Source organism: Nicotiana sylvestris, chromosome 8, assembly GCF_000393655.2.
Source record: "Nicotiana sylvestris chromosome 8, ASM39365v2, whole genome shotgun sequence".
In the NCBI taxonomy this organism is placed as follows: Eukaryota; Viridiplantae; Streptophyta; class Magnoliopsida; order Solanales; family Solanaceae; genus Nicotiana; species Nicotiana sylvestris.
The window spans coordinates 160677572-160693574 of record NC_091064.1 but is presented as its reverse complement, the minus strand read 5'-3'; the positions used below and the strand labels follow the sequence as shown (position 1 = coordinate 160693574).

Below are 16003 nucleotides of genomic sequence, written 5' to 3'. Positions count from 1 at the left end.
ATAAGAAGAAGGATCTCCACATGGTGTTTATTGATCTGGAGAAAGCGTACGATAAGGTTCCTAGGAAGGTCTTATGGAGCTGCTTAGAGGATAAAGGGGTCCCGAGTAACTATATTAGGGTGATTAAAGACATGTATGATGGAGCTAAGACTCGGGTTAGGACAGTAGGAGGCGACTCTGAACACTTTCCAGTTATTACGGGGTTGCACCAAGGGTCTGCGCTCAGCCCATTCCTATTTGCCCTGGTGATGGATGCACTGACTCATCATATTCAAGGGGAGGTTCCATGGTGCATGCTATTTGCTGATGACATTATTCTAATTGACGAGACAAGAGGCGGCGTCAACGAGAGGCTAGAGATTTGGAGACATGCTCTTGAGTCTAAAGGTTTCAAGTTGAGTAGGACGAAGACGGAATACCTCGAGTGCAAATTTGGAGTTGAGCCGACGGAAGCGAGAGTTGAAGTGAGGCTTGACTCTCAAGTCATTCCCAAGAGAGGTAGTTTCAAGTACCTTGGATCGGTTATTCAGGGGATCAGGGATATTGACGAGGATGTCACACACCGTATAGGAGTGGGGTGGATGAAGTGGAGGTTAGCGTTGGGAGTCTTGTGTGACAAGAAAGTGCCACCGTTACTAAAAGGTAAGTTTTATAGAGCAGTGGTTAGGCCTGCCATGTTGTATGGAACTGAATGTTGGCCGGTAAAGAACTCACACATCCAGAAGATGAAAGTAGCAGAGATGAGGATGTTGAGGTGGATGTGCGGGCATACAAGGATGGATAAGATTAGGAATGAAGATATTCGAGAGAAGGTGGGTGTGGCCCCCATGGAGGACAAGATGCGGGAAGTAAGACTCAGATGGTTCGGGCACATTCAGAGGAGGAGCACTGATGCACCGGTGAGGAGGTGTGAGCGACTGGCTGTAGTGGGCACGCGGAGAGGTAGAGGAAGACCTAAGAAGTATTGGGGAGAGGTGATCAGACAGGACATGGCGCGACTTAGGATTACTGAGGACATGGCCCTTGATAGGGAATTATGGAGGTCGAGCATTAAGGTTGTAGGTTAGGGGAGAGTGTGAATATTTCTACAGCACAATAGAGGGAGACTATCCAGTTAGGAGTTAGACTAGGAATGTCATTGGTCGTCTATTGATGCGGGGCTTTACCTTCTAGTTGTACTATACCAGCCATCTATTTCGTAATTCGTATTTCGTATCATGTATTTCTTATTTCATATCTCTTATATACTGTTGTTATTTTTATTACGCATTTTTATGGTACTAATATATCATCTCCTATTGCTTTTTTGAGCCGAGGGTCTCCTGGAAACAGCCTCTCTACCCTTCGGGGTAGGGGTAAGGTCTGCGTACATATTACCCTCCCCAGACCCCACTTGTGGGATTATACTGGGTCGTTGTTGTTGTTGTTGTTGTTGTTGTTATTTTTACTCCTTAATTAAAGGAATCTGAAAATTCTTCTTTGTTTATATGAGAACAGAATTTGAAGTGCTTAATCCAGGCATTCTTGGATGCAGATTCCTCCAATATTTATTCTTCGATGCAATAAGTTTCTCGTTGAAGCCTAATCCAAAATATTGCTTTTGGTTCTTCCATATATTCCAGATGATGCTATTAGTTGTGATGGAAAATCAGTAGCAACTTTTGGTGAATAAATATTGCATTTCTTGGGAATGTTCGGTAATATTAACTGGAAATCTTACCTTAACTTCAAACATCCATCATAACCATTCCAGTTAGAGATAAGATGAAAACAGAATCAATTAGCAACAGAGATTATGCTAGATATATACTGAAAGAACATATCTTTCAGTATATTTTCTACAAAAATTCTACAAATATACAACAAATCAGTTTAAGTATGTATAAAGCAGTATTATTTGTAAGGGTATCTACATAATTACTACATTTATACTAAATTGTAGACCGTTTTTTGCAGAAGATTTGTAGAAGTTTTAGTCGTTTTTTATTTGTGAAAACAGAAAAAAAGCATCTACAATCAGAATACAAATAATCTACAATTTATCTACAAAATATCTACAAACTAGGTACACTGAATTTTAATATCCCAATTCCCATTCAATTGTAGCGTAATTGTTATTTTCGACATAATTGCGTTTTTTGTAGAAGATTTTGTAGAAGTTTTAGTCGTTTTGGATTTGTAAAAATAGAAAACAAAGCATCTACAATTAGAATACAAATAATCTACAATTTATCTACAAAATATCTACAAACTGGGTACATTGAATTTTTATATCCCAATTCCCATTCAATTGTAGCATAATTGGGATTTTTGACATAATTTTGTTTTTTCAGAAGATTTGTAGAAGTTTTTATTTGTGAAAACAGAAAATAAAGCATCTACAATCAGAATACAAATAATCTACAATTTCTGCAATATGTCTTCTTCTTCATCTTCTTTGAGTTTCAATCTGAAATTCAGTCAAAACCAAGTCTAATCTTCACCAAAACCCCTCAAAATTGAGATATAAACTCCAAACCATATTCCCGATTATTTTCAACAACATCCAATCCAAACAAATAATGATGTTTGAAAATCCAAATTTGAATTCAAAGCTTTCAAGCTTTTTAATGGCTGTCAATGGTGGAATTGCTGCTCTCTTTTCATTTGCTTTGTATTACTGAAATTTGCGATTGAGAAATAGAGAGAGATGTAGAGAGAATTTATGGAAACAGAGTGTATCACAAAAACAGAGTATGGAAAATCTTGTTCTGCGTTGTGGAGATCAGAATGAAACCGACGATAATTATGGAATGTGCGTGATTTGCGTTGGGGAAGATCTGGAAATTTAATTCTCCTTTTTAGCGCGCAAAATAAAGAATCATAAAGCTACGGTGATTCCTTATTTAATGCATTGTATATATTAGGTAGAATACCATTAACATGAAGGGTAATAAGCAAACTATGAACATATTTGATAATATAGTTTCATATATGGTATATATATATGAAAACGCCTCAAATATATATATATATATATATATATATATATATTATACTAGAAAGGTTGCCCGTGCAAATACATGGGCCTAACAGGAGTGGAAGTAATTTTGGGCAATTTAGCTCGATGCTTCTTAACACAAGTTTGTTGGACAGCCAACTAAGATCAGAAAATTTATGTAATAATAATAATAACAATAACAATAATAATAATAATAATAATAATAATAATAATAATCAAATTTCACTTATTTAAGGTAACATACAATTATTTTGGAATCAACGTACAAACTTGAGTTTTACAAAACTTAAGCAAATCTTTAGAAGTTATGCATGTTGCACATATTAAAATGCACAGACCAAAGTAGTCGGTGTCTCTCTCTTGCTTTCCTACAGATTTTTACAAAGATCTCAAAATTCCTTATAAGGTTTCTTGGCTCAGCAACTCCCACTTATTTTTTCAAAAAGTTGGTGGATCCCCCTGGCTAGTACAATTTGTATATGCAGTATAAAAATTACACAACTTTAGAGAGCAAACAAATTAAGCTCCACCGTGGAGTAGACTTCTCCTTTTCTGCATTTGTACTCATGATTTTACTGAATGACAACCGTTGATCGCAAGAGAACAAATTTACTGAAGGACTCTTGAGCACTATAGGTGCTTGTTGCATATTGTAATCCTAGCTGCTGTGGTTTGCTATCACAAGGAGCAATTTGATGAATTTGGTGTGATTTTTTCTTGTCAATATTTAAGATGCAGAAAAATGATAACGGAATCAAAATTATCTATTGTTTTGGCAAATCTTGATATGATAAAAAGCTTCTAGCTTTTCAACTTCGTCCGTATAAGCCAAACAGGGAGAGTAATTACTACACATGTTACCAAGTCATTAAATCTATTTGAGTAAAGAAGAATCTAACTTCAAATATTTGGACTTCTGTCTTTTGCATATATTATAGATAAAAATATCCTATTATACATGCACAATGATGTATATAAAAGTCTTCGCAATGGTTATATATTTTGCTCATGTACTGAAATATGTCCAAAAACCAAACTTGTTATATTTTGTTGATCTGCAACATTACTAATAGATGTGCAAGTATTAATTTGATATCAATTAATAATAAAGAACTCTTTTGACCTTAAATTTATCTGTTGTTATCCAAATGGAATATTGAAAAATTATAGATGATAAAGTTTACAATAATGCTCCTGCAGGGTTGAAACATCGAGCTCATTTCGTGGCGTGAGAACAGCTATATGGAACCAAAAACTATTATTTTCATCTCTCTTCCTTTTCAAGAATTTAAAACATCTTGTCATGCACTATCAGTTATAACGATTATCACTTTTAACCAGTAAACCTTAATAGTATTTGAATAGTTTCTTGGAAACTTTTCTGAAGAAATTTCTCAGCAATGCTTGTTGAAAAACATCTCCTAAGAAATAATTTGTACTTGATAGTTTTTAAAGTGATATTGTTAGTTATCACCTCAAAACAATACTTGGAATTTGTTTTGTCTTTCACGGTTATGATTTAATTTCTATGTAACTAAAACAAATGTAATGTAATTTCCTGAAACAATGAAATGGAAGGTACCTGGATCGATTGTCTTCTCATTAATTTCTTGATTCAAAATGATACTGAACAAGTGCATATCTCAAGGGTTCTCCTATCCAACAGAGGTGATCGACTTCAAAGGTTAATAATGGATGCGAGTAACTAAACTAAGTACAATATAATTTTCACACAATGATCAAAGGCAGTACATGGTCATGCGTGGAAAAACCTGTTCATGATCTCCAATTCACAATCATCCGCTGCTCCCAAATATTCTCCCAAAATAACCTAAACCATGTACCAAATACAGATATACTTGAGCAAAATCACAATAAAAGAACCAAGCAACGTTAATCCAGAGTGAGAAAATCATAGGTAAATTCAGTTGTAATTTGTATCATATAAGTTTCTATGATGCCTACGACAACTTAAAGTATCCTAATTCAATTTTCTTGACAATCGCCTTCAATAATTGATAAATGGGACACATCTATACAACCATAAATCAAAAATAAAGAGAAAGCACATTATTTCCTTGACAATCGCCTTCACAAAATTGATAATGTTAGGCAATTCAATATTGAGGGATAGAACTAAAAAATATTGGAAACCTCAGACCTCAGTGTGCACCAAGTTGATACATAAGCAAAATATAAGAAAGTCAAGTCAGTTACAGAAATTGAATCTAGAGGTGAAGTATTTTTAAAAATTTGTATCTCATTACTAAAGCTGAAGTATTTACCAAAGAAGAACTGCTCAATACAAATAAAGTATCAAAATCAGCAACTGACATCATTACAGAAACAAAAACAGACACTAAAATTTTCGTTTAAAAAAAATATATTCAAAACTTAAAGGGTCTGAAAAGAATGTGGAATGCACCCCAAGGGCTTGAGAATTGGAAAAACTTGAAACTAACTCTTTCTCCTGATTGGGCTGCTCATTGTTCTGGCTCTGAAAATTAAACAATTTCTCTTTATACATAAGGCTCCTTACACATGAATTGATTCTCAGAAGTATAATCTTCATGCACAGAGAATAAGAAGTAGCAAATATTGCAACTCCAAACCTGTAATCACAAATGAACAAAGAGAGAATATAAAGCAAATATCATGTATGTGAGGTAGTCCAGAATAGAGAGAAATAAGAAAAAACAGAGGAAAGGAACATACCAAGAAAGAGAGAGAAATGAATGGTCTGAAGAAGGAAAAATGACACAAATGGAAATGGGTGTGGAAGTTGAAAATCAGTAGAGAGGAGGTGGAATCTAGTTGTTTCACACAATTCAAATTTTAGAAACGCGTGTCACTACAAAGAGGAGAGTATTTGGGAAATTATGAATATATAATGTATAAATGGTTAAGGGGTGCGAACACAGTAATTAGAAGTTGTACAAAACTTTATCTGAATTGTACCTTAAATTTGGCTCTATTAAATTGGTTATTGAATCTTCTTGCCTTTCTTCTTTCTTCTGTTGGACAGGTGCATTGCCGGTTCTCTTTTAGCAGCTCCTTTTACATTCTTTATTATAATATATATATATATATATATATATATATATATTAATATTCATATGTGCATTCAAATTCTATTGGAGTTACATGATAATTGGACATCTCGGGCTTCAGATAATTTAGCTAGTTGGGTCATAGGCTCATTCTCTTTATTTATTTTGATCCAGTTTTGTATTATTTGTAATAATAGGCCCACTCTATAAATAGGCTTTAGAAAACTTTCTAGACAACTTTTGGCATAATTTCCAATATACAGATTCTCTCATTCGTTTTTGCTCTCACTTCTCTCTAAAAATCCTAACCATGACTTCATCAAATCCGATTAATCTCTGAGTTTAACATGGTATCAGAGCCATGAAATCGTTGATCCTCATCTTCTACTCTCAGCGGTGTTACCCCTCGCCAATTTAGTTCCTTTGTCACCGGAATGTCTCATCTGTTTTTGCCAGTCTCGCGATCAGAGTTTTCTTCTGGTTTTGTTTGTTCTACTGATTTTTCTGCTCGATTAGCTTGGAGCGTCATTAATTTCTAGGAGATTCTTATGATTCACCCATTCATCGGAATTTTTGGAGGTTTTCTTCGAAGCTAGGGTTTCAGATCTGAGTAATCTTCAAGGCCTTTTTACTTCTTCAGGTCGCGAAGAAGTTTGGTACACTCTTTTTATTTCTCTACACTATCTATTGATTTTGTTGTGTTAGGTGATTGTATGTTGTTAGAAATTAGTTTTTTTTAGAAACTTTCTGAAAATCATAGGTGATTCTAGTTCAAATACTGCTCCTTACGTTCCTGAACCTACTAGTCCCTTATTCCTACTTCCTTCCGATGTCCTCAGCGTATCTCTTGTTAATGTACTTCTCTGGGACAGGTTTAGGGGGTTGGAAGCGTAATATGATAGTTTATCTATCTGCTAAAAATAAAATAGGTTTTATAGATGGTTTATGCACTAAACCTGTTGAGACCTCTTCTTAGTATAGGCAATGAGATTGATGTAACAACATGGTTATATCATGGTTAACCAATTCCTTGTCCCCGGACATTGCTGAGAGTGTAAAATATTCAGAAACAACTGAGAGTATTTGGAAGCAATTATAGATATATGACTGTTAGTAGTACCAAAGTCTTTGAGATTAAAAAAGAACTTTCTTCCACTTACCAGGGATACCTAGATGTTGCCTCCTACTTTAAAAACTTAAGAAACTTTGGGATGAGCTGGAGATCATGTGTAGCAGTTAGGGGTGACAAAATTGTTAAAAGAAAACAGTTAACCACCCATATTATTCACTAAAAATGGGTTGGATAATGAACTTTTTAAAAACGGGTCAAATATGATAAGAACTATATTATCCATTTAGAAAATGGATAACCAATGGATCTAAATTTTATATTTGTAAAGCCTCAAATTGGGGGTTCTTCAAGTTAGGGAGACTAAGAATTCTCCCAAAAGTGATCATATGCAAGAAGTCATGGATAATATGGTTACCCATATTATCTGTCGGTTAATCTATTTTTTATTCATATTAAATATGGGTCAGGTCGGATAATTGATCTATTTTTTCATTACCCGTTTTTTACCCCAACCATATTCAACCCGGCCCGTCCGTTTGCTACTCCTAGTAGCAGTCATGCTAGTACTTGTGCTTGTGCTTATGCTGCTAAAGAAGGCCTCCAAAAAGAAAAGGAAGAAGATAAGATTCATCAATTTCTAATGGGTCTAAATGAAATTTATATAGGAGTTAGAAGCAATATCCTAATGATGCACCCATTGCCATCTCTTGATAATGTCCAAAATATATTGCTCCAAGATGAAAAACAGAGATAAGTCCTTCCAAATGCACAAGATTATTCTGAATACAATAAGTTTCCTCTAAATTCTCACCTCAGTAACAATATCTACATAAACTAAAATTTGATCAACCTAGTCAGAGATTCAATTCTGATCACAACAAGGCTTCACTGTTTTGCAAGTACTGCAAGAAGTTTGGTCATACAATTGAAAAATTCTATAAATGGCATGGTTTTCCTAGAATTTCAAGTTCACAGAGGGTAAAAGGTTTGGTATTGTTGCTAATGTTGAAGGGCAGTCTTCTGGGATTCCTGATCATATTCCTTCTTACGCTGAGGATTCACTGGTACCTGGTTTAACTATAGATCAATATACTCAGTTGATGAGTCTACTTCAGCAATCTGGTCTTAATGAATCATCATCTCAACCTGCCACTATAGTATCTGCAAATTTTGCTGGTAGTTCCTCTTCCTTGCCTGTGTGTTTGAATAGTAATTCTAATGTACGCATGTTAACTAGTGTAGCTGGAAGGATATGGATAGTGGATTATGGAGCCACTGACCATATGACTTCAAATAAAACCCTTCTTTTCAACATTTCCTCTTCCTATTCCTTGTCTAGTCTCTTTTCCTAATGGTTACAAAGTAAAAGTCACATGTACTGGATCCCTTACTCTGTCACCTTGCCTTACTCTTCATCATGTTTTATACATGCCTACTTTTCACTACAACTTAATTTCAGTAAGTAAACTGATTGCTCAATTCAAATGTTGTGTTTTATTCACATCCTATTCTTGTATACTTCTACAGGCCCATTTTAAGACGAAGCTTCTAGAGCTTGGTAGAATGGACTATGGACTATACAAATTCTACTTCAACCAATATGCTTCTCCTGCATACCTCACTACTGATAATTTTGATAACTCCGCATCTATTTCTCATAATGTCATGGACAGTATTAAACAGTCTACTCCTGTTGTTTCTGATTCACATGTTTCTAGCTTTAATACCAAAGCAAAAGTAAATGATTTTCCATTGAATACAAATATAGATGTCCTGGATTCTCTTCATAATCCTGTTTCATTACCACCTTGTAATAGTCATCAATATATAAATAAAAATGATGTTCTTTGGCATCACAGATTGGGTCGTGTTCCTTTTATACAAATAAAAAATATATCTTCTATCTCCTCTAGTTTATCAGCAAAGTAATCTTTCATTTGTCCTATTTGTCCTTTAGCAAGACAATATAAATTGTCCTTTCCAAATAGCTCTCCTCACTCTACTGCTTTGTTTCAACTTATACATGTAAATACCTGGGGACCTTACCATACTAATCCTATTCTGGGATAAGATATTTTTGAATATAGTTGATGATTACAGCAGCGCAACTTGGACGCAAATGTTGCACTCCAAAAATTATGCCTTCCCCTTAATTAAGGCATTTATAGCAATGGTCAAAACCCAATTTCAACTTCCCATAAAAGTCATTAGGTGTGACAATGCCTTAGAACTTGACTCTTCTAATTCAACCCTTCAATTCTTCTCTGAAACTGGGATCATTCATCAAATATTCAAACCACCTTTCCTCACACCCCACAATAGAATGGGGTGGTAGAGAGAAAACACAAGCATCTTCTTGAAACTTCAAGAGCTTTATTGTTTCAATCCAAACTTCCCACCAAGTTTTGGGGTGATTGTATCTTAACAATAACCTACCTTATGTAGACACCTGATTTTTGACCCTCCCCGAGAATTTTCACATTTTTAACGTGAATATGTGAATTTAGGTCTAATATAGTTATTTTGACTATTTTACTTTATTTCGTTGCAAAAAGAAAAATTACAAAAATATATATATAAATTTTAGTTTATGTATTTCTCATAAACTTGGAAAAATATAAAAATTGTACTCTATTTTGGTACTTTATATAAATTCAAAAATTACAAAAAATAGTACCTTATTTTTTACTTTATATAATTTCGAAAATTACCAAAAAATATAGTCCTATTAATGTTTTGTAGTCATTTTAATTTTTTGAAAAAATACAAAAATATTACTTTATATTTTATCTTTATATAAAAACGAAAATTACAAAAAATAGTTTTGTTAATATTTTTGTAGCTATTTTAATCTCGAAAAATATTAAGAAAATAATAATATAGTTTTGTTTTAAATAATTAGTCTAATTTTCGGACCTAGCCCATAATAATCCGAGTCCACCACACATGGGGGACACGCGTGGGGAACACAGACGAAACACGATACACGGGGAACCCCACCACGTGTGGGGGACACAAGTCTCGAACCCCACCACGCGTGGGGCTCATTTTTCTTGGCAGAAGTTTACAAATGCACGGGCAAAAACATTTGGAAGGGAGGACTTTTGGAAATTTTTTAAAAAGAACTATCACTGTTCATCTCCTTCTTCCTGAAGGAGAACCTAGAAAAACCCTAGCAAGACCCTCACCCAAACCGTCCGCAACCTCCCAACGTCTGAACCACCGATGACCATAACCACCAGCTTCCCCCCCCCCCAACGCTTGAACCCAACCACCCGTCAAGCAGTAGAACTGTTGCATCGTCCAAAGCCACCGACGACACCAACTCCCTCACCTTCCTTCCATCGTCACTCCTCCTCCTCTTAGCTCCATCACCCCGTCGACCACTGTCCAAACAGCCCCTCGCATCCCCGGCAGTGAAGCAAACCACCAGCTCCCCGACTCCCTCATCGTCTCACACAACCACCAAGCAAACCCAAACCAGTCGAACCCCCGTCGCAACCAGCTCCCACCATCGTCGTCACTGTCCCGCATGCCTCACGTCCAAACACCACCACCCAAAACACCTATCCAAACTACCAGCTCAGCCCCCATCACCCTCGTCCCCACCTTCCGTCGCAACCAAAACCAGTCGCACCACCCTCGTCCCCACCTTCCGTCGTAACCAAACAACCCAGCTCAACACCACCACCAAACGCCACTGCCCAAACGACTCCCTCATGCCGTGAATGACCCTCCCCTCCGTGCCATGACTGACCGGAAAACACACATACACACCAGCTGAGGCTTAACCGAAAACGTTCAAAAATAGCCCAGAAGTTCTGTCCGGGATGAGTTCCGTCGAGGTCGACTTTGGTTCATCGAGGTCCGGTACGTCAGAGGTTGTTGCTGTCCATTTTTGGCGAGTTCGAGATGTTGAAACTCGACGTTGCTGTTAAACGTGAGTATTCATGTTATTTTTGTTGGCTCAGTGTGTTCTTTGCTTTCACGTCTTGTCTCGGTAAATTTGAGTAATAGTAATATATTTGCCATATTTTAAAGTTTATCTCGTCATGTTAGTTTATCACTAATTGTTGGTGTTATGTTCTGTTGTTAATTTTATATTTTTGTTTATCACTAATTGTCAGATGTTTGTCATTTATTGTTAGATTATTAGCTTATATTTCATTAAACTAGATTAAGAGGAAAAAGAATGATAGTTTATAAATAGCGTCAAATTAGTGATTTGTGGCAATATTGTTGTTTGTATGTAATTAGATTAAAGGAACCGGGGGTGCATCTCATGTGACCCGGCTCCAATTTGGAACAAAGTTAAATAGAACTTGTCGTGAACCACTAGTGCGTTACGTATAGCATGGCTTGCAATATATTTTAATAACTTTGAATTAACTCTTTAAATAGATAAAGTAAAAATGTAGTAACTTTAAGTTTACCCTTTTAAAAACAAAAAATAATAAAAATGAGACGAGCCTCGCCAAATGAAAACGCATAGATTGCGGGGCCCTCACAAAATATATGTATGAAACACTTAGATTCTGGGACAGGCCGATTAGCAAATTTCACGGCCCTACTCAAAATAATAATGTGCTAGTTGCTTTAGGCGCGCCTTTAATAATTTAATTTTCTTAAACTCGGGTGCACATTTATGTGGATCCAAATCTCAACGGAGTCGAAATGTGTCTCTAATCACGGGTACATTGATTGTGACGTGGTTTGAGATGCATTTCCATGACGTTGCAAATTCCTTTTAAAAAATAATGAATGAGACGAGCCTCGACAAATAAAAATGCACAAGCTGCGGGGCCCTCTAAATGTATATATTAAATACTTAGAATTCGGGACAGGCCGTTTAGCAAATTTCATGGCCTTTTCCCAACATAACAATACGCTAGTTGCTTTAGACGCGTATTTAATAATGTTATCTTCCTAAACTTGGGTGCACATTTATGTGACCCAAATCCCAATCTCAACAGAGTTGAAACGTAGCTCTAACCACGGGTACATTGATTGTAACGTGGTTCGAGGTGTGTTTTCCACGATGTTGCAATTCTTGATAAAAATAACATTAAATGATAAAAGCGGTTAAAAGATAAAATTGGCACATAAGTTCATATTTGTATAAAATCAGATAATCAAGCCGAATATAACAGTTGAGCGACCGTGCTAGAACCACGGAACTCAGGAATGCCTAACACCTTCTCCCGGGTTAATAGAATTCCTTATCCGGATTTCTGGTGCGCAGACTGTAATATGGAGTCATTCTTTTCCTCGATTCGGGATTAAAATTGGTGACTTGGGACACCCGAAATCTTCCAAGTGGCGACTCTGAAATAAATAAACAAATCTCGTTTCGATTGTCCTTTAATTGGAAAAAACTCCCCTGCACCCTCGCGGGTGCGAAAAAAGGAGGTGTGACAGCTCTGGCGACTCTGCTGGAGACTAGACCCAGAACCACCGGTTCAGGGTTAAGAATTCGAGCTTAGAATAATTGTTATTATTTGGCTTTATTTATTATCTGATTTTATTACATGTTTTGAGCCTAATGTGCTAAATGCTGCTTTTACCGCTTTGATATTATTTGAACTGTACATATAAACTGTGCCGAAACCATTCACTTCTTACCTCCGGGGAGAAGCTCGCTGGCCGAGACTCCCTATTCTGTTAGTGTCGATACCTGAAATAAGAAAGAGGTCGGATAAGTTACAAAGCCGGACGATCCCGCGGGTCCCCGGTACGTAGCCCCCTCCTCGACTCGAGTTGTCCGCTCGGGTACACTGTCTAGAACAAATACCCAAGTTTTGAACCTAGAATAACTCAACTTCATGTCGGATCCCTAGTAAGAGCGTTTATTTGCATCATGTGCATTTGACTTAGGGGACTCAACACAGGGGTTGGGTCCGTCTAGGACAAGCAACCTGAAAATAATAGACCATCTTTCGGCATCCTATGTGCTACATGTTGTATTTAGTCAAGGGCGAATGGGTCATTTGGTCATTTCCAGCATGGTGTTATTTTAATCAAAGCATGGGGAACATTTGTGGAATCCAAGAAGCCTTGGAATTCCCTATGTCCCCCACGCTTCATTTTTGGGAAAAGCACCTAGGGAACATTTGTGGAATCCAAGAATTCTTGGAATTCCCTATGTCCCCCACGCTGCATTTTTGGGAAAAGCACCTAGGGAACATTTGTGGAATCCAAGAAGTCTTGGAATTCCCTATGTCCCCCACGCTTCATTTTTGGGAAAAGCACATGGGGAACATTTGCGGAATCCAAGAAGTCTTGAAATTCCCTATGTCCCCCATGCCACATTTTTGAAAATATAATAAATATAAAAAAATAAAATATATATGTATATATATAAAAAGAAACATGGAAAATTCAAAAAAAAAGATTGTGTATGTTTTCATCATCATCCACAAATTAGAAAATAGTGGAAAAGAGGAGAAAATAACAGTGTAGAGATGTGACTACTTATTGTTAGGAAAAAAAAAAGCAAATGTCCAAGTAGTGTCGAAACTCTGCCGAAATTTTGAGAAAAAATATGTCTTATTAGTTTGTTTTATTAAAAGCAAAGAAAAAGTAGAAAAAATCATCATTGTTTTGTCTTGTTTTTCTAAACAATAATAAAAAAAAGTCTTGTTTTTAAAATAGGTTTATTTATTTGTTTATGAAAATGCCGAAATTAAAATAATCCAAAAATATTTTCCATTATTGACTTCTTTAGAAAGTCTTCCTAATTGTTTTAAAATATATATATATATATATATATATATATATATATATATATATATATATATATATATATATAAAAAAATCCGAAAATATTTTGATTCTTCTTTCAAAATTGAAAAGAAAATTCAAAATTCAAAAACATTTTGAGAAGCATTTCTTTTATTAAAAGTAAAATTCCGAAAAATATTTTTTTCTTCTTCTTCAGAATAAAAAAAAAGCAAATGAAATTCAAAAAATATATCTTAGAAGTGTTTCTTTTAAAAAGAAAATCAATCAAAAATCAAAAAAAAATATACTTCCTTTCTTCTTTTAAAGTAGTTCTTTCACAAATTCAGGAAAAAAAAAAGTTAGTTCATCTACTTATTCTTGATTGCCCGAACTACGCGGGTTTGATTCTCACCGGATGTGAGATACGTAGGCAACCCTCATCGGGTCCAACCCCCCTTTTGCTAAAAAGCCAAAAACAAATAATAATAATAATAAAAAAAACATGTCATAAATAAGTCGGGTGATGTCCAACCCCACCTTTTGCTAAAAAGCCAAAAATAAATAAATAATAATAAAAGAATAAGAGTCATAAATAAGTCGGGTGACGCTGTTTTATCAAGACACAACCGAATGTTCCCGAAAGGGACGCCGGAAGGCTGACTTTGCATAAACAGCCACCTTCGGGTCATTTTTTTTTTTAAAGATTTGGTCCAGTTGACCCACGCAGCCTTAAATATCCTCGTCCCCGAGACGTTTGAAAGGCCGTGTTTGCAATATTGAGTTTTCTAATTTGAAAAACGAAAAAAGAGTCATAAATAAGTCAGGTGATGTTGTTTTGTCATAAATAGCCGAATGTTCCCGAAAGGGACGCCGGAAGGTTGACCTTGCATAAACAGCCACCTTTGGGTCATTGTTTTAGATTTGGTCCAATTGACCCACACAGCCTTAAAAAATCTTCGTCCCCGAGGCGCTGAAGGGCCGTGTTTGCAACACCACATTTTCATTGTAATTTGAAAAAAAATAAAGAGTCAGCGGTTAGGTGAATACCGGTTGAATTTTTAGTCAAAAATAAGTCGAGCCAGCTTCGGCCGTATCTTAAACCGTTCTTGCCGAAATAGCCTTAGAGTATCTTTCAATTGTCGAAAGGTTATTTTCGTAAAAGAATGGACAAGTTTGTAAAGTGTCAAAATAGTCCTCCCCGGCCTCAAAATTCATGTGAGATTTGGAAGGGGCCACATTTGCAAAAATAGCCATTTGGTTGCATTTGACAAACTGGAAAAGGAAGCCGGCCGTTTGTTTTTGAGTTTGTAAATCTTTTGATTAGATTATTAGAATATGTGGGTTGTTTGATTTTCGAGTTTGTATGTCATCTTCAAACCTTTGAAACCCGGTCTGTTTTAATATGAAAATTGAAAAAAAATGTTTATTATTGTTTATCTTTTATTGGTCCGAACTACGCAAGGTCTGATTCATGCAGGGTCATGATACGTAGGCAATCTCCATAAGATTCGACCACAACAAAAAAAAAGCAAAAAAAAAAATGAGAAAAATCGATGAAAAAAAATCGAAAAAAAAAGAAAGAAAAAAGAAAAAAAAGAAGAAGAAAAAGATGTTGTCAATAATGAGGACCGACTCAGTCCATTCTAACCTGTTTGTTTTGCAAATAAAGTTAAGGTGGTTGGTTTGTGGTAAGCCGGACAATGACACCCGGAATCCTTTACTTGCACCTCATGATGCACACTCTGCGGGGATCAGGCCTGATAACAAAAGCACTTGAATCCTATTGGGAACTTGTTGACGGAGGTTGATGATATTAAAGCTGGCAATGGTCTGGACAATACCGATGCGAAGCTCAGTGGCTAAGATGCCAATTTTGATAAAGTGGGAGGACGCTCCGTTCCTTGGTTAACAAGAATGAAGCATTTGGTGGCTTATTTTGTTGTCATTTCTGTTGTCCGGATTATTCTTAGGGTTGTAATCCGAATATTTTGTTGTATCAAACCTTCCTATCTTTCCATTTTGGCATATCAGTTTGTTTATGTTTTGTCGAGTCTGTGTTAGGATTTTATTCTGGTTGTTTTGTTTGTTTTATTATTCAAACCATTTCGCCGGTAGTCTAAAGCAAATCCGGTCTTTCATTATTTCCAGTCATCTCTTTGT

At 35.9% G+C, this 16003-nt stretch overlaps 1 long non-coding RNA gene across 2 annotated transcripts; it reads right to left on the bottom strand.

Moving 5' to 3' along the window:
• Positions 1–3271: 3271 nt before the first annotated feature.
• LOC104244299 (uncharacterized) lies at positions 3272–5841 on the bottom strand. 2 transcript variants are annotated; one of them, XR_715475.2, is made up of 5 exons: positions 5717–5841; positions 5427–5613; positions 4754–4832; positions 4584–4656; positions 3272–3676 (listed from the first exon to the last, which is right to left on the bottom strand). It is a non-coding gene; the product is annotated as an uncharacterized lncRNA (long non-coding RNA). The 2 variants fall into 2 exon arrangements; XR_011401716.1 differs by having other exon boundaries at positions 5464–5613.
• Between the last annotated feature and the right edge of the window lie 10162 nt (positions 5842–16003).